The sequence below is a fragment of the Homarus americanus genome, unplaced genomic scaffold (assembly GCF_018991925.1).
Source record: "Homarus americanus isolate GMGI-L3 unplaced genomic scaffold, GMGI_Hamer_2.0 scaffold13041, whole genome shotgun sequence".
Classification (NCBI taxonomy): domain Eukaryota; kingdom Metazoa; phylum Arthropoda; class Malacostraca; order Decapoda; family Nephropidae; genus Homarus; species Homarus americanus.
The window spans coordinates 27,170-50,010 of record NW_024749663.1 but is presented as its reverse complement, the minus strand read 5'-3'; positions in this window follow the sequence as shown (position 1 = coordinate 50,010).

The window sequence follows — 22,841 nt, the reverse complement described above, 5'->3', positions numbered from 1 at the left end:
AGGTGAAAAATATATAATGGAATTTTTGGCTTAATGGACCAAAGATCTCAGGCACGGATGACAAACTGTGGTGAAAAATTAGAGTTTGATGAGGGAGGAGGAGGGCGGGTGAGAGGGAGGGAGGAGGGGAGGTGAGAGGGAGGGAGGGGGAGAACAAAAAGGACATTAGACAGGAAGAATCTGTGGTGGACCTGTGTTGAAAGTCCCTCGTTAGCCACACACACACACACACACAGACGCACACACACACACACACACACACACACACACTGATAGATAAATGACAGGTAGACCAACACAGGTAAAACATATATCGGCAAATAGATATAAATATAAACACATACCAGAGTTGGATATTGGTGAATGTTTTCCGATACGGCGTGTATTGCTGCCCTCACTACCCGATACAATATGCGTATTGACCAAACTCTTTTAAAAACTTTTTTCATTTTTTTTTTAACAATGTCCGAAAAAAATACGTATGATTTTTTTTATTTTTTATTTTTTGCTGCCAATAGAAATATAGTTATACCAGAATATAAAAGATGGGGTATTGGTGAGGGGGGAGGGGTGGTGTGGGGGGTGAGGGGGGTGAGGGGATGAAGGGGGCTCGTGAGAGTTGGTGCGGGAAGGCTGGTGAGAGCTGTCGAGGACTGTTTAGGGAAGACTGGTGAGGGTGGAGGCGCAGGTGATAGCTGGTAGGGGCTTGGTGGGGGGCTGGTGGTGGTGGGACTGGTGAGGGTTGGTAAGGGTGGAGGGGCTGGTGGGATCTAGTGAGGGAGAATGTTGAGGGCTAGTGAAAATTGAGGGGGCTGGTGAGGGCTGGTAAGACCTTGGGGTCCGAATTATACGTCCATCCTGTTACATCTTATTAGGGACTATGTTAAATTGGTGTGCCAGTCCTAACCTAACATTAACCTAACCTAACCATTAAGATTATGTGTCTTATGCGTGTGTGTCTGTATGTGTTTGTGTGTGTATGTGCAACTGTGCATGTATGTGTATTTGTAGGTACTAAGTATGTACTGTATAATACTGTATGTGCGTGTGGTGATTCATATTTGTCGTCGTGTTAGTGGTTGAGGTCCACCTGCTTCAGTCAGCGCGATAATTCATATAACTTCAAGGTGCAATAATCCCTTGTGTCATTGTATATCTTGACGTACAGTACACTCACTGTACACTCGCTCCAAAAGGTTGTATGTGGCTCTGCGTTAGACATTATGACACGACAGACGAAGGATTTTGACAACCCTACCGAGACAACAGGAGTTGCAGTGTTCATTTTGGACCCCCCTGTAAAGATACTTTTTTGTAACTAATGTTTACATATAAAAGAAAATCATTTTGTTTTAATTCCTCAAAACTTACTCTAAAGGAATGGTATTTAGCCATTATTTACTCATACAATATATGTGGTGTATTGTATATAGGAACTGTAACCAGTAGCTCTTCTTGAATATATCCGAAGCTCTAACCAATATAACCAATAGAGCTCCATTTCGAGTATAACAAGAGCACCCACTATTAGAGCTCCACCTTGAATTTATCCACAGCTCTGGCCAATAGATCCCCGTCTTAAATAGTGAATCCAGGACAGAGCACCGTCATGTATTGTGGCCCGTGTAGTGGTACCTTGAAGTGTGGCCCGTGTAGTGGTGCCTTGAAGTGTGGCCCGTGTTGTGGTACCTTGAAGTGTAGCCCATTTTGTGGTACCTTGAAGTGTGGCCCGTGTTGTGGTACCTTGAAGTGTGGCCCGTGTAGTGGTACCTTGAAGTGTGGCCCATGTTGTGGTACCTTGAAGTGTGGCCCGTGTTGTGGTACCTTGAAGTGTGACCCTTGTAGCAACGTCTTGTAGAGAAGAATATCGCTTGTCGATTCACGGCCGCCAAATGCCGATATATACACCGCTATTATTGGCGTATTGAACCGGCCTCCTAACTTACACACACACACACACACACACACACACACACACACACACACACACACACACACACACACACACACACACACACACACACACAACGCCGGTCCTATCCTAATAACGCGACACTCTCATGAGATCAAATTAGCTTTGGAACAGAAGTTTTTGGCATAAATTAAAATAATTGCCGGCAAATCATAGCAATATATTCCTAGCCTCCATTTACGAGAGCGAGACAAAAATGAGCTCTAAAACTAAATTACTAAAGGAGAATCGTGTTAATGTTTCGAGCAGAACGACTCGTGTACTCGGGCTCAAGAGACGGGGTTCGAAGAGTCGCTTGTCTTTGGTTGAACTGCGAGGATTATTTTTATAAAGGGTTTGAATATGTGAGGGATTTACTGAGTGCTGTAGTGGTGGTAAGGGTGGTGCTGGTGGTAGGGGTGGTGGTAGGGGTGGTGTTGGGGTAGTGGTGGTGGTGAGGGTAGCAGTGGTGGTGGTGGTGGTGGTAGGTGTGTAGTGGTGGTGGAAGGGGTGATGGTGGTGGTGGTGAGGGGGCAGTGGTGGTGGTAGGGGTGATAGTGGTGGTGGAAGGGTGATGGTGGTGGTGGTGAGGGGTAGCAGTGGTGGTGGTGGTGGTAGGTGTGATAGTGGTGGTGGAAGGGGTAATAGTGGTGGTGGAAGGGGTGATGGTGGTGGTGAGGGTAGCACATAAACTAAAACTTACATGGACAGATGGCTCGCTTGTTATTCCTGCATCATTATTATTTACATGAAGAAATAAATGTATGAATGTTTTAGAATGTGGAATCGGATTTAATTTATTATTTTTCTGTGACGTGATTAAGGTGGAGACATTTTAAGATTCCTGTGTTATTTGGTTGTCTCTCTCTCTCTCTCTCTCTCTCTCTCTCTCTCTCTCTCTCTCTCTCTCTCTCTCTCTCTCTCTCTCTCTCTCTCTCTCTCCAGGTGATAATCTAGAGTTACCTGCCAGTAATCTCAGGTAAACGCCAGATTACCTTTAATTACAACCTGTATCATAGCTGTCTGGTGGTTGCTGTCAGGATGGAGGGCTCTTGGTACATGACTGACAGTCGATTAATATTACACACACACACACACACACACACACACACACACACACACACACACACACACACACACACACCTTCTTGTATCAGCTGTGTTGGTGTATAGAACGGTGTGTGTGTGTGGTGGGGGTGGGGGGGGGTATGTGCATGATGTAGTACCTGTGTCTGTGTGCGTGTGTATATACGTGGACGTGTTTGTTTGTTTGCATACACGCTTGTATATATTATACTGAATACGCCCGTGCACGTGTGTATGTATGTATATATACGCATGTGTATATATTTGTGTATGATGATGCATGTTTGTGTGTGTGTAGAAAAAACTTCCTCACAACTTATACAACGAGGATAAACGTAAACACAAGTAAACAACCGTGACGAGAGGGTGTGTGTGTGTGTGTGTGTGTGTGTGTGTGTGTGTGTGTGTGTGTGTGTATGTGTGTGTGTGTTCTCTTCTTGTAGGTTAAGTTAGTTTTTTTTTTACTTATTCGATTTAGGGGGATTTTAAGGGTAAAAATCCCTGAGAGTTAGGGGACTGCTGTTGTCGATGGGGATTTGATCTAATTACCGATAGCAGAGTTGCCAGGGCGGAGTGGTGACCTCTGGCTGAGTGTGGGCCGTCGGGGAGCTGGGTGGCTTATATAAGATACTTTCTTTGCTTATATATACCACTTTATTTATTTATTTATTTATTTATTTAGTTAATGTGTTAGTGCCGTTATTCATATGCATTGACCTGAATGTATTTATAAATATTATACCTTTGTGTCTGTGTGTATATTTGCTTGCATTTTTTTTATCTATGTATGCATGAATATACGCGGGGATATTCATGTGGCACATATTCACCCATGTGTATAGTGGCACACACACATATACAACCTTGCCAAAAATAAATTCTCGTATATTTGTGTTCACGTGTGTGTGTATGAGTGAACACAGTGCTCGGTTCCTATCCCAATGGTCGCTGGTTTGCCTTCTGGGACAACACCCATTTTATCCAGCTTTAAACGGGTGTCAGCCCTTACAGCTTGGGAAATAAAGGCTGTCGAGTGCAGTGCCAGCCGAATAATCCCCTTGTGTGAGGCTTAGTATTCAGTGTACTGTATCCGCACTGCCCCATCACGCCTATAGGACTCATGCACCGCCGTTTGTGTGAGAACAAGAACAAACACACACACACACACACACACACACACACACACACACACGCGCGCGCACTTCGTATCTGAGTCCAAACAAAGGGCACGACGGGGCCATCCCATGCTAATGCCATACATCTGTTTGATGGATTTTGTTATCCGTCTTCATTGAAAGGCAACAACAACAGGCGACCGGAACTCCAATTTTCACTATAGTGGTATATTGACGAGTTGCTCCCTTGATGATGTTGACTCTGTGTGTGTGTGTGTGTGTGTGTGTGTGTGTGTGTGTGTGTGTGTGTGTGTGTGTGTGTGTGTGTGTGTGTGTGTGTGTGTGTGTGTGTGTGTTAGTTTTTGTTGAGAATTGATCCTAAGAGAGAGAGGGAACGGGATCGTTGTTGTTTATGTTACAAATTGGATTTTGATTTTTGAGAGAGAGAGAGAGAGAGAGAGAGAGAGAGAGAGAGAGACTGACTGACTTTTATGTATTTAATAATGCATTACGTTGAGCATTCCGTCCAGTATTTATTAACTATAAGTAGCTCAAGACTGTTAAAGGCTTGTTTGTGGAGGTAATAGGTGTTGATGATGGAGGTGATGTTGTGGTATAACTTATTTAGGTGACTTACTGTTGCATAGATACCATGGGTTCATATGAAGATTAGACCCCCAACTTATTTCACATGAAGATTAGCCATCCTTACGCTAACGCTAACCTAACCTAACCTAACCTAACCTAACCTAACCCAACCCTCAGGTAGCGTTAGGGTAGTAAATCTTCAGGTCAAATAAGCTGGGATGCCTAATTAGTCATTTGGGAAAGAGAAGAGTTTACAATGTTGTTGAATTACATTGTTTAGCTTAATTTGAGTTTAGTGCTTGAAGGAGCGAAGGCTGAGTGTATACAACATTCGCCTCTTGTCCTAAAGGCCATTGGTTCGCACCCAGGACACTCCCAGGTTGATCTAGCTGTGAATGGGGGGTCCCTGATTTTAATTGGAGAATTGAAAGTGACGTAGTGATTGGCCCTTTGTGTTATGAGGCATAGTGCTGTGTGTGTTGCGTCTACACTGCCCCAAAACAGGACGTCAAACCTGTAGGACAATCACTCCCGCTTCGAGTTAGAGCTTGGTAGCGTGAGGCAGACTCGCTGGATTATGTTGATTATATAAAAAGGGTAAATAATTGATTCTGTTTAAGCTGTTGTACCGTGAATTGTTGTTTGTATAATTATTACCTACATGACCTCCCCTATAATCTTGATCACCACCATCGCTAACAACACCATACTCACTGCCACCGCTATTGACTCACTATCATCACTACCACGGCCACCATTACTGTTACCACCACCACCATCAGTAACACCATCGCTAACAACACCATACTCACTGCCACCGCTACTGACTCACTATCATCACTACCACGGCCACCATTACTGTTACCACCACCACCATCAAGACCCCCCCCCCTATGAAAACAACCACCACCACCGCTGCCAACAACACCATAATCACTACCACCACCACTACTAAAAAAATCCACCACATCCGCCGTTCCTGCTCTCCATACATTGACCAAATAATTGCCTACTGACGCTTGCTGACGGAGGTGAAGCGGTGTCTTGGGTTTCCAGGGATGACGCAATAGTCTGTGTGTGTGTGGCAGCAGCCAGCCAGCATGTGTATAAATGATGTCACAGTGTAAAGAATCTATAGCCCCGCCCTAGGCATACTGTGTGTCACTTCATCAATCTTCGTGACACTCAATACCCGGAACTGTTACGGATCATGTGACGTACCCATAGCTCCGTAACGTAACCATAACTCCGTGACGTAATCATAACTGTGACGTAACCATAACTCCGTGACGTAACCATAACTCCGTGACGCCAGCCCATATCCCGACGCCAACCGCAACTCTGTGACGTAAACCATGTCGTGACGTAATCATAACTGTGACGTAACCATAACTCCGTGACGTAACCATAACTCCGTGACGTAACCATAACTCCGTGACGTAACCATAACTCCGTGACGTAACCATAGCTCCGTAACGTAACCATAACTCCGTGACGTAACCATAACTCCGTGACGTAATCATAACTCCTTGTTCTAGAAGTAAATACAAATATCTAATTCAAATATATTTGTCATCAATAAATAATTTAATTTCTCCCTAAAATTTATTTTTTTCCCGGTGGGTTTTATTCCTCGTCTTTTTTCCCTAGATTTTTTCCTTGTTATTTTTTCATGGTATTATTTTTACCCTGCTTGCATTTTTCCTGGTTTGAATTTTCCTGGAGTAAATTTTTTCCCCTTGGTTGTTTATTTTTTGTAGCTTTTTTCCTTATGTTTTTTCCCTGCTGGATATTTTACCCGAATTTTTTTACCTCGCGACTTTTTTCCCCGGTGTTTTTATTTCTTAATGACAATTGTTTAACTTTGTGTCTTTTTCAGGGTGACTTTTTTCCCTGATGTTTCTTTACCGTGTTTATCCTTGATATTTTCTCTTCTGTTTTCCCTGAGATTTTTCTTTGTTGATTTTCCCTTGCTGTTTCTTCCTTGTTGTTTTCCCCTACTATTTTCCCTGCTCTTCTTCCCTCCAGGAGATTTTATTTCCTATAACCGCCATAAACACGTCGCTGAGGACAAAGATTTACCGAGAGGAAACAATAACAACCAGACATTGGGTTGTGATTACATCGAGGTCGTGGGTGGAGGAAAATCACTAGGACAGAGATCCAATATTTCTTGTTCGTTTTCTCCCGAGATCTCATTACTGCCCACGGACGAGGTCTTTGTCAGCCCTGGGAGACTCTCACAAAAATACGGTGTGGCTGGTGGTGTAGTGGTGGTGGTGTGGTGGTGGTGGAGGGTGGTGGTGGGGAGTGGTAGTGGTTGGTGGTGGTGGTGGTTGGTATAGTGGTGGTCGACCTGATGATACACACACACACACACACACACACGAAAACAAAAGAAAAAATAATAACCAGGTAATTGATAAAGTAACAACAACCACCAAAGAAAATATTGATCCTTTGAGTCCTATAATATATTAACCTCAAGTTACTATAGTCTAAGATAATGATGACGTGAAGATTAAGCACCCCAACTTATTTCACTTGATTAAACACCCTAACGCTACCTGGTGGGATTAGTTTGGTTTAGGTTAGATTAATTTGGTTAGATTAGGTTAGGTTAGGTTAGGGTGTATAATAATCAGGTGAGGTTAACTAAGGTGCCTAATCTAAAGGTTATTCAGATAAAAAGTATAAATTCGTCCTATATGCCAGCAGAACTTTGTCTCATATCGATCTAAGGTCACCAGCTTACAACATTATAAGATATATAGTGAATAAATACTGTCAGAACGGAGGTAAACTGACAGATTTATCAGTGACGACACGACGATTTATCAGATGAGTCCCTCACTCCAGGCACGGCTAAGTGCAAGGTCTGGCACCATCACGCCAAGTGGCACATTCTCGACAGCGGTGTTTTGTACTGTACGACTTCACCTCAAACGTTTTACCCAGTTTAGGTTAAATAAATTTGTCTTGGGATATAAACCAACACACAAGAGGTTATTATTTATTGGTATAAAATGTTCTCCTTTTAAACTTTATTTTTTCATGTTTACGGATTAAAACTTGCGCGTCCAAAATGTTCAAAGTTTTAAAACGCTCAAGACCGAAACGTTTACATCCGAAAACGTCTCAAGGTTAAAACGTTGGAAACCAAAAGGTGGTAGACATTCCTGGCCAGTCTGCTGCAGTGTTGTGTTTACATCCCAGCAGGGCGATGTTTGTGTACACACCCTCAACGACCTGAACACCATCAAACTACACGATGCTCCCAACTAGCATCTCGTTACTTGCTTGTTGGCGCTGTACTCCAACCAACTTACTTTCTTGTTTGTTATTCTTTATATTGATAGACCGTGTTATCGTGGATCATTAATTGTCATACGAAGGAATAAAAGATGTTTGTTTATTTTACTAGGCAGCCGCCGTGTGAGGACGATGACCCACGCTGCCTTGTATACGCATGTGTCAGCCAATACTTACTGGTGATATGAGCTAATTCTGGACCAGGATCTGCCCCCAACCCTTCTGTCTTTATATTAAGTTATATGCAGTATACTGTATATATCGTCTAAATTACAAGCATGAGTTAGAATTTTTATATCCCGGTCACGAGGATGAGCGGTTGATTCATTGAACATTAGTGTATGATGATATTTTCCAGCCTTGAGTTAACCTTCAGATATAATAATCACCTTACATCTGCCAGCCTTACCGTCACATCTGCCAGCCTTCCCCCCACACCTGCCAGCCTTCCCCCCACACCTGCCAGCCTTACCATCACATCCGCAGCCTTCCCCACATCTGCAGCCTTCCCCACCTGCCAGCCTTCCTCCCTGCCAAGCCTCCCCCCACCTGCAGCCTTCCCCCACCTGTGTGCTTCCCACCTGTAGCCTCCTCCCACCTGCCAGCCTTCCCCACCTGCCAGCCTTCCCCCACCTGACCTTCCCCCACCTGCCAGCCTTTACCTGCCAGCCTTTACCTAGGCTGGTGAATATATTGAGCTGAATCTTCACGTGGCGCCTCTTTCTCACTACCTTGTATCGTTGACATCACACCGAGGCTCAGGAAATATATAAGCTACGGCGTGATGGTCAGAGCTCAAACAATGACGAACTAAAGACAATATCAAAATGAAGTCAAAACTGTACAAGGACTCTACTGCATTGCATCTTTTGTCATCCTCATTTAGGGGGAAAAATGACGTAGGAATCTTTGAAAATCTGACCCTAATTGTTTTTTTTTTTTACCACGACAACAAGAAAATATCACCCTAATTGAACCTCTGCATACACTGTACAACTCATCGATACAACGTTGAAGCTTCGAACAAATGGAATGCTGCTTCACATCTCCTCACTACTGTCTCAACCAGTGGCTTCATCTGTCCTTTGTGTTGTGGTTTGGATGATTTACTGAAGATTAGTCATCATTTTTATTTAACAGTAATATGGGATTTTCTTTCAGATAACCAACTACCCCCACTCCACCACCCACCTTCCACCATCATCCCACATTCTCCTCTCCCCCCCTACACATTCCAGGTCCTCATCGATGCAAATATTACCTCCTCAATACGGTCAGCACCTGCGACAGATACATCAAACCTTTATCTACCCTCAGCACGTCACTCAGACTCCTCACACCATCTGTCTACCTGTCTGTCTACCTGTCTGTCTACCTGTCTACCTGTGTCACGGCATAAACAAGTAGGCTCACGTAAACAATAACTATTCAGAGCCTCCTAAGAATTCTTGAGTGTTTGTCTTCATTTAAAGCAGTAATTCGGTGTGTGAGATAATGTATTGGTTACTACGTGTTGCTCTCTCTCTCTGAAACAAGTCTAATGAAAGAATCTATTAATATATCTTTTGGATAAGAATAGAATTTAGACTCTTTGTGTGTGTGTGTGTGTGTGTGTGTGTGTGTGTGTGTGTGTGTGTGTGTGTGTGTGATGCATCTTATTGTGTAGTCATGTCAGATCCTTGTCCTATTGCATCATGTTGTCAGATGTCATGTCAGAAGAAACTAATTTATCGTGTCACCTCAGGAACATCCATCAATGAGTCTGTCATGTCGAGAGGAAAATAGATGGTGGTGTTTTGTGAAAGAAAATTACTGGTGTTACATTACCAACAACCCACCCCACTTCTCGTTAGTTCCCACCCCACCCCACCCCACCTCACTCCACTCCCCACCCCACCCCACTCCCCACTCCCACTCCCCACCCCACCCCACCCCACCCCTCTTCCCACACATCCTTCCTCCACCCCTCCACACACACACACCCTTCTCGTTAACGATCCAATATTCTCAGTTTTTTGTGTGATCCGACAAGTGAGTCTCTAATTCAGATTGACACAGAACACAGATTGGCTCCCAAGTGGAATTTTTATGGGTATATTGTCTGTGTTGTTGTTGCTGTTGGTCACTGAGTTGTCTGGCGTGTTCCTTGGTTTATAAACTGTATAATGAACTGCTAAATGAATCTCTATCTCTCACGCCATCTATGGACAAGATCTGAATTATTATTATATATTTATCTCTCATAGATGTAGATATTAACTTGTGTTTGGCTTCATAAATGATTACATTGCGAATTGTTTGTTAAGTATTAAGTGAATCCTAAATACAAATTGGCTGTCAAGTCACACTAATGGAAGTTAATTTTTTTCTCACAGATTTTGTAACTAAGTCATATTTTGCTTCTTGAATTACAAATTATGGCATAAATTAAGACATACAGGCGGGACATGTTGTGTCATTTGCAATTCTAATTTGTGACAAAGTTACACACACTCTCTGTCAGGGACTTGATGCACGAGTAATCAGAGCTCGGCAGTTTGTCGTGTTATGTTATGGAGACACGGGAGGTGGGAGATAGAGGGTGGCTAGACAGGTTCAGTAAATACAGGTTAGGTTAAGTTAGGTTAGGTTAGGTTAGGTTAGGTTAGGTTAGGTTAGGTTAAGTTAGGTTCATCTTCTTTGTTCATGTGTTGTGGGAAGGGTGGGGGGGGTCTCCTCCTCCTTTTCCTCCTCTCCTTGCTCCTACTCTTCCTCCTCCTCAACTTCCTTCCTATTCCTCTCCTCCTCCCCCTATCCACCTTCTTCAGGGGTTACAGTCAGGTAGGTTCAGCAGACCAACACACCTGTGAGTATGTACCAGAGATATGAGACAGTCCTTCTTTCTGTGAGTCTTATAGAAGCTCATGTTATCTTCAGAAAGCTCTCGTACCCCCTTCACGAGCACCCCAGCAGACTAGTTTATTAGATCAACAGATAGGCGCGTGACCCCAGCAGACAGGCACATGACCCCCAGTAGACAGGCACATGACCCCTAGTAGACAGGCACATGACCCCTAGTAGACAGGCACTTGACCTCAGCAGACAAGGTTGTTAGATTAGCAGACAGGCGTGTGACCCCAGCAGACAGGCACATAATCCCAGCAGACAAGTTTATTAAGTCAGCAGAACTTAGCAGACCGGTATACGAGCAGGCAGCGGGTGGTGGCGTGAGGCACACATGTAAGCGCTGGTTGAAGAACACCCGCGGGAAACCATTTCACTATTTCCTCTCGTCAGTGAGTCCATCGGCCAGGGCAGCCCTACCTAGACCCGCCGTCCAGAGGCATTGCTGGTATTCATGAACCTCTCTCTCTCTCTCTCACACACACACACACACACACACACACGTCGCTTCCCTCCCTTCCTCCCTCCTTCCCACCCACTCACCCTCTCTTCTAATTCCCTTCCACTCACTTGACCTCCTCTCATCCCATTCTCCTACCATCCCTCTCATCCTCCCACCCACTCATTTCCCCTCTTCCCATTGTTCACCCTCTCTTCCCTCTCACCCTTCCCGCCCACACTGATATAGATCTCTTATAATTTCGTCTGCCGTTCATTTCATGGTGGGGGGGGGAGAGGGAGGGAGAGGGACGGGGAGGGAGGGGGAGGTGACGGAGTGGGAAGGAGAGGGAGGGCCAAATGACCGTGAGTGGGAAGCTTCGGCGGCGTCTGATCTTCTAAATGACTTTATCTCAAGCCATTAAATTCTCCTCATTCTGGAGATCGAAGATTGGCCAGAACGCCGCCCACCTGGGTTGTCATTAGGTGAGGGATGGCCGGTCGCAGGGAGAGGGAGGGAGTGAGGGAGAGGAAGGAATGAGAGGGAGAGAAGAAAATAAAGGAGGGTGGGGAGGGAGAAGGAGATAAAAAGAAGGAATGAGGGAGGGAGAGAGAGAGAGGAACAAGATAAGTTAGGTTAGATCAAGATAGGTTAGTGTTAGTGTTAGTGTTAGCATTAGGTTAGGTTAGGTTAGGTTAGGTTAGGTTAGTGTTAGTGTTAGTGTTAGGTTAGGTTAGGTTAGGTTAGGGTGATTAATCTTCAGGCGCTTAAGTTCTCATATCTCCGGTTATTGAGAAAATTTATCGTCCTCACCTTGAAGAGCCCGAGACCGAGAGACCGAGAGACCGAGATCTTAATAATCCCGCAGGACATTGTGGGGAGACACCTGAGAGAGATAAGAGAGGGAAAGAGAGGGAGATAGGAATTAAGAAAGGGAGAGAGGTGTTAGTGAGAGAGGGAGAGAGAGGGAGGGAAGAAAATTATGGAGAGGAGGCAGGGAGGGAGAGAGGAAAGGTAGATTAGAGAGAATGGGGAAGATGATGATGATAAGAAGAGAAAGTAGGAAGAAGAATTGTTGAGATGGAATGAGAGATAGAGAGAAGAGGGAGAGGGGGGCGTGTAAATAAAGGAAGTGAAAAGGAGAAGAACAGACAGACAGACGCACAAACAATCGCATTACCTCAGAAAATGTACAAAATACCCAGTCTCTCTCTCTCTCTCTCTCATTTCCTTCCGCATTCCATTCATTTTTATCTCCTTTCCTCACTTCCTCCTTCCTTCTCTTCTTCCCTCTCTCCCTCCCTCCCTCCCTCTCCCTCCGTCGGCCATTTTTGTCGAGTTCTCATTCCCGCGAGTCGATGAGGAGGCTTCATCAACACCAGAACCAATCTAAAGACCGAATCAAAAGACCAAAACAAAAACCGAACTATAAAGACCATAAAAAAGACCGATTTAAAAAGACCAAAATCACAGACCGAACTAAAATACCAAAATAAAGACCCATTTAAAAAGACCGAATAAGAAGACCCCATTTAAAAGACCAAATTCAAAAGACCCCCCAAAAAGAGACCGAGACCAAATCATAGTGTAAAAAAAAGTCCAGATCAGAATATATACCCCCTTAATCTCTCCCCCACCCACCCCTGGCTCCTCACCTCACCACCCCCCTTCCTCAACTCCCCACTCCTCATCTCCCCACCCCACCCCCCTTCCTCCTACTCCCCCACTCCTCCCCACTAGGCACCCCCCACACCCCTCCTGCCCCCTCCCATCATTCTCCATGCCCCCCCCCCAATTTTTTTTATAGTCACTGTTGAAAATATTACAATTACAAACCAAAAGAATAGAATCAAAGGCAGAAAAATAAACGTTGATGACAGGCTGGTTGGGCTTCACTGATGCATGTGATTGGTGTTTGCCAGGTGTTGTCAGCCTGTGATTGGCGATTTTTTTGGGAGTTGGTAGCTTGTGATAGGTGGATATCTGTCGTTGTCAGCGTGTGAATGGTGATTTTGTGGGGTTGGTCGCGTGTGATTGATGTTCATCTGACGTTAGCGGCGTGTGATTGATGTTCATCTGACTTTAGCGGCGTGTGATTGGTGTTCATCTGACGTTAGCGGCGTGTGATTGGTGTTCATCTGACGTTAGCGGCGTGTGATTGGTGTTCATCTGACGCTAGCGGTGTGTGATTGGTGTTCATCTGACGCCAGCGGCGTGATTGCGTTCATCTGGCGTTAGCGGCGTGTGATTGGTGTTCACCTGACGCTAGCGGCGTGTGATTGGTGTTCACCTGACGCCAGCGGCGTGTGATTGCGTTCACCTGACGCTAGTGGCGTGTGATTGGTGTTCACCTGACGCTAGCGGCGTGTGATTGGTGTTCACCTGACGCTAGTGGCGTGATTGCGTTCACCTGACGCTAGCGGCGTGTGATTGGTGTTCATCTGACGTTAGCGGCGTGTGATTGATGTTCATCTGACGTTAGCGGCGTGTGATTGGTGTTCATCTGACGTTAGCGGCGTGTGGTTGGTGTTCACCTGACGCTAGCGGCGTGTGATTGGTGTTCACCTGACGCTAGCGGCGTGTGATTGGTGTTCACCTGACGTTAGCGGCGTGTGGTTGGTGTTCACCTGACGCTAGCGGCGTGTGATTGGTGTTCACCTGACGCTAGCGGCGTGTGATTGGTGTTCACCTGACGCTAGCGGCGTGTGATTGGTGTTCACCTGACGCTAGCGGCGTGTGATTGGTGTTCACCTGACGCTAGCGGCGTGTGGTTGGTGTTCACCTGACGCTAGCGGCGTGTGATTGGTGGGTGTAAGAGATGACCACGGCTGACGTTCTCATATTATGATTGGTCAATTCGATTTAACTTTTTCCGGGGGCCAACAGCGTAAATTGTGCTGTGACGTAATTAATGCCGTAAATTGTATCGTGACGTAATGAAAGCCGTAAATTGTATCGTGACGTAATGAAAGCCGTAAATTGTGCTGTGACGTAATTAATGTCATAAATTGTGTCGTGACGTATTTAATAACGTAAGATAACACCTGATTAAGAGAGAATCATTCAGGTATTTTTTTTTGTGACGGGTAGTACAGGACCTGAGGAAGGGTAGTGTTCCTAGGAGCATCAAATCCTCGCTCCTCCACCACCCAGCGGGGAGGAGCTCTACAAGACACCTGCCCCAACTTTAATAAACTCAGGCTCTGGTTACCTTTGAATAGGTGTACCTACGACTTAGCTACACTAGAGCATTTACCTTGTCCCAACACTGAGCTACACCTGACTTAGACTAAACTTAATAAACTCTAAGAATGTATTTAAGTTAATTAGGATTTATATATAAAGTAAAGTGTATGATATTTTGGGAAGCAACGTTGAACTGTGATAGAAATCTTGCTTGGTGTTCAAAATGTCTCACTCAACGGGAAGAATGTATGCCAATTTGTGTTTACATTCGTGCTTGTGTAACACTGGGGACTCAGGCGACTTTCCACCTTGGTGTGTTAATACTGCGTGGCGTGGCGTGGCGTGGCGTCCACTTAGTGTGCTGCTCAATATTTCCTGGCGGCCGCCGTCACCTGAGAGCTGGGATCATAGTGTCTGGACGTGGTCGTGGAGGGGTCGTGGGGCTGCCAGGAGGAGGAGGTTACATGGTGGGATTACCAAGGTGGAGGGCTGCTAGGGAGGGGGAGGAAGGAGGAAGGCTGCTAGGGAGGGGAAGGAGGGGGGTGTTGCTAGGGAGGGGGAGGAAGGAGGCTGCTAGGGAGGAGAAGGAGGGCTGCTAGGGAGGGGGAGGAAGGCTGCTAGGAAGGAGGAGGAGGCGGGTCTCGGAGTCTTTAAAGATTCATGGGTTCACTTTACACCGCAACTGGAGAGAAGAGAAGAGAACTAAAGGCTTCTGGTTAAGAGAGAGAGAGAGAGAGAGATTTTCAGTGCAATATCCCCACACACCGTTTTAACCGCCCCCTTTATGACGTAGTTTAACTGAGCCCGTTAGAGGTGCTTTCATGGCTCCAGTTAAGGGATAAAAAAAATACCTTACAATCATGTGGGAATCAAGAGCGTTATCCCACACCTGTACCTACCTGTACCCACCTGTTCTATAATTACTACTCGTTCATTAACCCCCCCCCCCCCAGGTGTCAATATTCACTCCGTGTTAAATATATATCCTCTCTATATGGATATTTTTATAACTATACGACGGTGATATATAAGAATGTTAGTGGTTATTGAACTCTGTGTATATGCTCGTTTACCTGGGCAATTGGGGAGTACTCAGGTAATATACAGGTATGGTGTCAGGTGTCATATATGGTGTTAGGTTGACGCAATATTGTGGGTTTTTTTTTTAGTTATTTTGCTTAGGTACGTACACACACACACACACACACACACACACACACACACACATACACACACACACACACACACACACACACACACACACACACACACACACACACACACACACACACACACACACATACACACACACACACACATGCTCCATAACAGTATTGTGTCCAGTCAACCACGGAAATGACTACTTAAAAATAACAACGCCATTCTGTCTAGTTACACCCCGCCGTCTCGGGAGGTGGCTGTAAGAATGCAAGTAGTCTGTCTGTCTGTCTGTCCGTTTTCCTGTGTGTGTGTGTGTGTGTGTGTGTGTGTGTAATGAACAAGGTTACCCGAACAAAAAGTAATATATTTTAGCCAAACTTGTGACGTAACTTAATGTGAACAAGTAGACTTTTGAGGAGTTCGATAATTATCTCTTGTGTTCTGAGTAATTATGGTAGACAGAGAGACAGACAGACGGGTAGGTAGACAGACGCATTGAGACAGGCGGATAGGCAGATGAAGGCAGTGGGATATATAGACAGATAAAGAGAGATAGACGGAGAGATAGATACAGGGTTTTAGAAAGAGAGACAGAGAGAAGGGAAGAAAGGAGGATTGACAGACGTGGACAGAATCAGGAACTCTCTCTCTCTCTCTCTCTCTCTCTCTCTCTCTCTATTATGAAGGCATGATATAGTGTGCATGTTACAATAATTGAACCTTTGTAATCCTGGTATGATTCAGTACCTTGACGCCAGACGCAAACAAGCAGAGTGATTGTGATTGAAAAACAGAGAGAGAGAGAGAGAGAGAGAGTATTCCTATCTCTAAATAATTTAAGAGAAAAAACTCCCTACGTAAATATGCAATTGTGTCACCATCTTGAGGCGAACACTGACGCCCTCCAGGTAACCGAGTCTACACCTGGTTGTCTTAATTTACCTGGCGGGGGATGTACAAATTAGAGATGGTGGGAGGGGTGGGCAAGGTGAGTGGGTGGGTGGGAAGATGAGTGGGTGGTTGAGTAGGTGAGTGAGTGGGTATTTGAGTGGTTGAGTGGGTGGGTGGGTTGATTAGGTGAGTGAGTGGGTAGTTGAGTGGTTGGGTGGGTTTAGTGGGTGGGTTGGTGAGAGGGTGGGCAGTTGGGTGAGTGGGTGGGTGGGTGGGTGGGTCTTCGAATTTCTGAAGCACCACACCCTCATGTTACTTAGTTATTTACTTGAGTGTGTTAGTGGGTACAGTAATGTGGTGGTCTGCTCTCTCTCTCTCTCTCTCTCCAATATCTCTTTGTCTCCTTGACTCCATTCCTCTACATCTTTCTCTTCCCTTTCCCTCACCATCTCTATTCTTCCTCACCTTCCTTCCTTCCTTCCTTCCTTCCTTCTCCTCTCTTTCTCTCTATCTCACTCTCTATACACACATTGTAGAGTAAGTGCCTCCAGAAAATCAGTCCTGTTGATATTGTCTCAGCGGACCTCTCCTGTCTCTCCTTTCTCCTGATAAGTTGAAACCCATTGGTGAGGCGACGAATAAAATTTCTCCGGCCGGGCTAATGAAATGGATTTTGTATCGAGTTTAAGGTTGTAAGAGAAGCGGGATATGGTAATGTAATTATGGTGTGTGTACACCTGTGGGGAGGGGGCTAGGATTTACCTGTATAGTTTGTTAGATGGGCAGGACTGTGTGGGTGGAATCTCTCTCTCTCTCTCTCTCTCTCTCTCTCTCTCTCTCTCTCTCTCTCTCTCTCTCTCTCTCTCTCTCTTTTTCTCTCTCTCTCTTTATCATTTTTTTTCCAATTTTGTATGGCATTTTCTCCAATTTTCATCTCAAAAACATTTTTAAAAATGAATGAAACTCCATATAGACTTATTAAAAATCTATCACATTATGTATATAAAAGACCGTTGACACCAACACACACACACACACACACACACACACACACACACACACACACACACACACACACACACACCTAATACAATTGTCGATTCACTTTGAGGACATTTTCAAAAAATTTTTGGGGGTTGGTACATAGTCGTGTGTTGTGTGTGTGTGTGTTGTTTGTTTGTTTGTTTGAGGGAGGAGTACAATATATCCGTGTTTGTTTCATGTGTGTATATACGTGTGGATGTATATGTGTGTTGTGTGTGTGTGTGCGTTGTCTGTCAGTGCCAAGTCATGGGTACAGGGTTCGATTCCCAGCCAACCAGCCAGAGTGGAGTACTGTATTGGGTTCTCTCGCTCGTACACTCTTGCCTCCAGCAGTGAATGAATACACTATCGGGTGGTCTTGACGAGGATGGAGTACACAGTTATTCTTAGGGTGGACACGCCTTTGGGGGGAGGAGCTGGAGGGGTGGGGCGGGTGGGGGGAGGGTAGTGGAGGTGGGGAGGGTGGGGGAGGAGCTCTGGAGGTGGGGCGGGTGGGGGTAGGAGTAGTAGCAATATCTCACTAACTGCTCAAGGTTATATAACACTTTGGCTGCTCTTGTATCGTTGTAGAAGTCTTTTGTGTGATATGTATGTATGGTATGTATGTGTGTATGTATGTATGTATGTGTGTGTATGTATGTATGTTTCCAGCCGCCAGCATTAAAACTCTTAATAAACCAGATAACCAATCCCTCAGCTAACCCTTTTCTAATCCATTAAGAGTGTTGATGATACGGCACCTGTGCTTCTTGCACCTGTTCACTCAAGGCGGAGTAATTAGCGACTATTTTGCAGGTGGTGGTAGTGGTGGTGGTGGTGGTGGTGGTGGTGGTGGAGTTATTGACTTATGTAGTTGTTGCTGTAGGTTAAAGTGACCGGTTTATGTAGTTGTTGCTGTAGGTTAAAGTGACCGGTTTATGTAGTTGTTGCTGTAGGTTAAAGTGACCGGTTTATGTAGTTGTTGCTGTAGGTTAAAGTGACCGGTTTATGTAGTTGTTGCTGTAGGTAAAGTGAACGGCGTGTGAGTATTAAAAGCAAATATTATCTCTAAATTACACTAATGGTTGATGATAGCAGTCGCCACTTTATTTATATATATATATATATATATATATATATATATATATATATATATATATATATATATATATATATATATATATATATATATATATATATATATATATATAGGATATATATAATTAAGCAAGGCTTTTGTGTATTTAGGTGACAGTTCAGGGGTTCAAAGCAGTCATGATACGTTTCACACACACACACACACACACACACACACACAGGAGAGACTCCATCCTTGTAATGAAACAGAAAATAGCTGGAAACATTACACAGTATTACAGTGTGCTTCTGTTAGATTACAAAATCCATCTGTGTAACAAAAGACCTCAAATTAAAAATAAAACAAACAGAGTTAGATTTTGTTATACGTATTAATTCTCTGTAAAAATGCATCTGTAACGTAATACAGGGCAGGAAATATCACGTAAAACTATTGAACTATATTCGCTCAATTTACGAACATTACAGTTCAGGTAACTACGGGATTTCACCATTAAAGAATATTTTTACCTAAACCATAATTAAATTCTATTATATTTAGTTACTGATTAAAAAAACACATTAAGGTAATTTACATATTTAATTTAATTTACAACATGGAGTTTATTAGGTAACTGTACATTATTTCACCTTATATAAGTACAGGTAAATTGTTACAGGTACAGTTGTATGTTACAGAGATTATAGTACAGTGCTGTAACTATGGACTTCCAGGGGTGTAATTCTTCATACGGTAATTGGTAGGGTGGTGGTTGTGGTGAGGATGGTAGTAGTAGTGGTGGTGGGTATGGTGATGGCGATGGTGGTAGTTAGAGTAGTGATGATTTTTAATGGTGATAGTCGTAGTAGAAGTATTGATAGTGAGGGTGGTGTGGTGGTGGTGATAGTAGTGGCAGTGGTTGGTTGATAGTCGTGGTAGTAATTGTGGTAATGGTGGTAGTGATGTTGGTTAAGAAGATAGTGGTAGTATTGGAGTTGTAATGATAGTGGTGGTTAAGAAAGTCGTGGTAGTACTAGTAGTGATGATGGTGATAGGGGTCTCATTATTCCGGAGTCTTAGTTAAGTCTCATTATTATTCGCGAGTCTTAGTTAAGTCTCATTATTCGCGAGTCTTAGTTAAGTCTCATTATTCGCGAGTCTTAGTTAAGTCTCATTATTATTCGCGAGTCTTAGTTAAGTCTCATTATTAGCGAGTCTTAGTTCAGTCTCATTATTCGCGAGTCTTAGTTAAGTCTATATTCGCGAGTCTTAGTTAAGTCTCATTATTCGCGAGTCTTAGTTAAGTCTCATTATTATTCGCGAGTCTTAGTTAAGTCTCATTATTCGCGAGTCTTAGTTAAGTCTCATTATTCGCGAGTCTTAGTTAAGTCTCGAGTCATTAAGATACATTATTACATGTTCAGTTTATGAGGGTAATTAATCGTGTGAAATTTTGTGAATCTAGATGTAGGGTTGTGGGCTGGAGTGATGTGGGTTAGCGTGGTGTGGTGGTGGGGCGGTGTGGGTTAGCGTGGTGTGGGTTATGGTGGTGTGGGTGCTTGGTGTGGGTTAGCGTGGTGTGGGTTAGCGTGGTGTGGGTTAGCGTGGTGGGGTTAGCGTGGTGTGTTAGCGTGGTGTGGTTATGGTGGTGTGGGTTAGCTTGGTGGGTGGTGTGGGTTAGCTGGTGTGGGTTAGGTGTGTGGGGGTGTGGGTTAGCTTGGTGGGTTAGCGTGGTGTGGGTTAGCGTGGTGGGTTATGGTGGTGGGTTATGGTGTGGGTTAGCGTGGTGGGGTTTGGTGGTGTGGGTTATGGTGTGGGTTACTGGTGTGGGTTAGGTGGTGTGGGTTATGGTGGTGTGGGTTAGCTTGGTGTGGGTTATGTGTCTGTAGCTTGGTGGGGTTAGCGTGGTGGGTTATGGTGGTGTGGGTTAGCTGGTGTGGGTTAACGTGGTGTGGGTTAGCTTGGTGTGGTGTGGTGGTGTGGGTTAGCTTGGTGTGGGTTAGCGTGGTGTGGGTTCTGTGGTGGGTTAGCGTGGTGTGGGTTATGGTGGTGTGGTTAGCTTGGTGTGGGTTATGGTGGTGTGGGTTAGCTTGGTGGGTTAGCGTGGTGTGGGTTCTGTGGTGTGGGTTAGCGTGGTGTGGGTTATGGTGGTGTGGGTTAGCTTGGTGTGGGTTATGGTGGTGTGGGTTAGCTTGGTGTGGGTTAGCGTGGTGTGGGTTGGCGTGTCCTGGACGTCAGTAATATATAAATACACTTGTTTATGATCTGCGACTCTGGTCCCATTACAGGTGTGTGTGTGTGTGTGTGTGTGTGTGTGTGTGTGTGTGTGTGTGTGTGTGTGTGTGTGTGTGTGTGTGTGGTCATATAATATTAATGGGTGTAGTAAGTATGGAAATGAGAAAGGAGTTAGTGAGGTGCTTGAGATGTAGTGAAGAGAGAGAGAGAGAGAGAGAGAGAGAGAGAGAGAGAGAGAGAGAGAGAGAGAGAGAGAGAGAGAGAGAGAGAGAGAGAAATACATGTAATACAGGATACAGTGGTAGTAAATACAGGAACGTAGCAGTTTATTACAGTAGCATGAACAATTAGTAATAGCAGTAGTAAATGAGACACAGAACAAATTACAGGTAGACACAGAACAAATTACAGGTAGACACAGAACAAATTACAGGTAGACACAGGACAAATTACAGGTAGACACAGAACAAGTATCGTGGCATATGACAAACATGGCAGATTACGACACTACAGACATTCGGACACGCCACAAGGGATGAATAGAGGGAGATACATACATACATACATACATACATACATACATACATACATACACAGGGACGACACACCTCCATCATCACCATAATCATAATACTCCACCCTACCTATCACCACTCGTTATGGTGCTCCATCTAGGATAATGGTTCTCAGGCACCATTAAAGAGGTGGTCTTATGTCCTCTCCTCTCTCCTCCCTCTCCTCTCCTCCCCCTCTCACTAACACTCACCATCTCCTTCCTCCTCTTCTTAATGTGGTTCATTATCTTTTACATGGAAGTTATTGTCGGGTTTATCCTTCTGTTGTCTCACCTCTGTCTCCCTCACCTGGACTTGTATCTTCTGGTGTATATATTGTTACCTGTACCTCACCTCTGTCTCCTCACCTCACATGTCTCTCACCTCTCTTTCCCATCACCTCACACGTCTCTCACCTCTCTTCCATCACCTCACACGTCTCTCACCTCTTTCCCATCACCTCACACGTCTCACCTCTCTTCCATCACCTCACATGTCTCTCACCTCTCTCCCATCACCTCACACAGCCCCCTCATAACCTCCCGCACCTACACCTTCTGCCTCCGCCTCACGACCACTATCACCGTCTCATCAGCTGCTATTACTCAGAGAGAGAGAGAGAGAGAGAGAGGAGCCGCGGCGTCCTCTGATAGCCGGCTGCCAGGACTCCCTTTATCTCTTGCCGCCGATACACACCTGTGGCCGCTACAGGAGAGGAATACTAAAGCTTTACGAGTGTCTGATGACCTGTGTTTTGGTTTTGCTTTGGTGGTGGGACAGGTTGTTGGTTGTACCTGTCTGGTTGGTGGTAGGACAGGTTGTTGGTTGGTACTGTCTGGTTGGTGGTAGGACAGGTTGTTGGTTGGTACTGTCTGGTTGGTGGTGGGACAGGTTGTTGGTTGGTACTCGTCTGGTTGGTGGTAGGACAGGTTGTTGGTTGGTACTCGTCTGGTTGGTGGTAGGACAGGTTGTTGGTTGGTACTCGTCTGGTTGGTGGTAGGACAGGTTGTTGGTTGGTACTTGGTTGGTGGTGGGACAGGTTGTTGTTGGTACTCGTCTGGTTGGTGGTAGGACAGGTTGTGGTTGGTACTCGTCTGGTTGGTGGTAGGACAGGTTGTTGGTTGGTACTCGTCTGGTTGGTGGTAGGACAGGTTGTTGGTGGTAGTACAGGTCCTTGCTTGGTACTTGTCTGGTTCACAGGTCAGAGTCAACTTTATTGTGGTTAAAGGTAAGAGTTTAAATGGTCAGTGGTGAGGTCAGGTCTACTAGGTGTCTGATCGTGGCCTTGTGTCTGGTGTGTCGTTAGTCATTCGTAATTGGTGATTTGTTATTATGGTGG